The sequence below is a fragment of the Pinus tabuliformis genome, chromosome 8 (assembly GCF_031772625.1).
Source record: "Pinus tabuliformis cultivar Carrire ecotype Pingquan chromosome 8, CPIR1, whole genome shotgun sequence".
NCBI classification, from domain to species: domain Eukaryota; kingdom Viridiplantae; phylum Streptophyta; class Pinopsida; order Pinales; family Pinaceae; genus Pinus; species Pinus tabuliformis.
The window spans coordinates 289,934,304-289,937,139 of NC_142294.1; positions in this window are offsets into that span (position 1 = coordinate 289,934,304).

Here is a 2,836-nt window from a genome sequence, read left to right on the forward strand (position 1 = left end):
ATGGGAATAATCTTTTCACAAGATTATTGGCTGATTGGAGAGGATCATATTTTATGTTCATTGATTGGGATAAATATGCTAGCAGTTTTTTGCAGTAAGGTCTTATTAATCTTGTTGGATTGTGTAGGGAAGGGAGAACACTCGTAAACGAGATACAATTATATATTCAAGTTTTTCTCAGCTGCATCTTCTTTATGGCTTTCACTTTGGTGATCTCCATCCCATTTTTCTTTCTTGTTATTGCCATTTGTGTGTGTTGTTACTTTCTTGGCAGAGCGAGGGGTCGTCAAGATATCCGAACACAACCACAAGTATTTGGAGTACCAATACCTCCTCCAAGCGTTTCACCTTCAGGTCCTTCACCTCCTCATTCCCCCAAGTAGGACAAATCAATGAATGTATGAGACCTTTCTTTTGAAACACACATATATTTGTTCATACTATCACACCAAGACAAGTGCCATTCTTTCCTACCTATTTGTTTAGATGAGATCGATCTTCATTTGGAAAAATATGCTAGTATTATGCATTCTACCTTTTGTTTAGATGAGATTGATTCCTCGTCTAGAAAGCATGAATAGTATTATTGTATTTCATTGATGGGGTCTGTAAATTAGGTCACCAGAAGATTAAAAATGTCTGTACAGGGTGTTGTGCAGATGAATATACGTGTTTTCAGTATTATGTAGATATTTACATATTCATTTGCCTCTATGAGTCATATTGTATTCTTCACATAAACAACCTGGATTGCAAGTACATTAATACGATAAGAGCAATAATTCTTTTCTAATAGTTGGGAATTATAAGCAACATTCCATCTTTGTTTCTTGTGCGTGTTCACTTTCTCTTTCAGAAATGAACATATAACTTTCCACATTAGATTCATCATTGTATAATCCCATATTTGTGTATTCAAAATGTTCCCTATTATTTGAAAGTGCATATAAATCTTTTGCTTAATTAATTCCACATGGATATGAAATATTTGTTTATTATCCCAGTGAAATACTGTGAAATATTATGCAATTTTTGTTTATTATCTGTTCAGATAAGCCTTTAGCCAAATTTGCATGTGATAATTGTATGTTAAAGATGATACACCAGTGATTAGGGCAACATATAACTATCATATGGATTAGGGCATTCATCTCTGTAGTAGATAAATAGTACGTTGTACTATTTGTAACTTATTATATTCATCATTATCATTAGTATTTCACATGAAACATTATCATTAGTATTTCACATGACATGGACATGTGTAAGATGGGATTTGCATGCCCTTTGTATTAAGCTATGTATTTCTTGTGCCTGGGATTCTTATTTTTGTTATTTGTAGATAAGTAGTACGTTGTACTATTTGTAACTTCTTATATTCATCATTATCATTAGTATTTCACATGATATGATGGGATTTGCATGCCCTTTGTATTAAGCTATGTATTTCTGGTGCCTGGGATTCTTATTTTTGCTTCCCATGAACTACATTAACTGGCGATCTGAACTTGTGATGTGTCGTAATGCATTTACATGCTTGTGAGCTCTTTTCCTCTTTCTTGAAAGGAAGTGTCAAAGCCATTCTCTAGAACATTCATGTGTATTTTGCATGTCATTTGATTCAAAGCACGAAAATTAAATAACATTGTATTCTTAACAAATTGGATGATTCTAGGGAGTTGGAGAAAGGAACATCATTAACAGGAAGGAACGTCATTGATGACTTGAGTCTGAAAGACTGTCCACCTGTTAAATCTATTCAAACTGTTGTCAGTGTGATGATAGTTTATGTATTTTTTTAATAGTTTACCTTAGCTCTGATAGTTCGTTTATAGTTTCTTGCTTTTTGTCATTAGGTATCTACCTTGATATGCATGCTTTTTGGCATCTTCTTACTGGTTGTTTTCTCACTACTACATTGTACTGTTTTGTGAGCATTTCTTGAACATTAATATGTTTATCTTATCTTAACTTGATATGTTTTATTGTTTTTGTGGTTATTTGTTGAACATTAATAAGTTTAATGTGTTGGTTCAAAAATATTTTATACAGTAAAAACCACATATTCAATGTCAATAGGTATAATTGTGAGAATATCCATTCTAATACATGTTATCACGCAAATCTGCATGATGCTTTTAGACAGTCAACCATGTCATGGTTGAAAGTCTCTCCATTTAGAATGTTGTTTTCCACAAATCTGCATGACACTTTTAGACAATCAACCTGAAAGACTGTCCACCTGTTAAATCTATTCAAACTGTTGTCAGTGTGATGATAGTTCATGTGTTTTTTTTTAATAGTTTACCTTCAGCTTTTTGTCATTAGGTATCTGCCTTGATATGCATGCTTTTTGGCATATTCTTACTGGTTGTTTTCTCACTACTGCATTGTATTGTTTTCTGAGCATTTCTTGAACATTAATTGTTTATCTTATCTTAACTTGATATGTTTTATATTTTTGTGGTTATTTGTTGAACATTAATAAGTTTTAATGTGTTGGCTCAAAAATATTTTATACAGTAAAAACCACAAATTCAATGTCAATAGGTATATTTGTGAGAATATCCATTCTAATACATGTTATCATGCAATTCTCCATGATGCTTTTAGACAATCAACCATGTCATGGTTGAAAGTCTCTCCATTTAGAATGTTGTTTTCCACAAACCTGCATGACACCTTTTAGACAATCAACCCGTCATGGTTGAAAGTATTTTCATTTAGAATATTTTTTCCACAAACTTCCATGACACTTTCTGATAGTCAACCTTGTCATGGTTGAAAGTCTCTCCATTTAGAATTTTGTTTTCCACAAACTTGCATAACACTATCT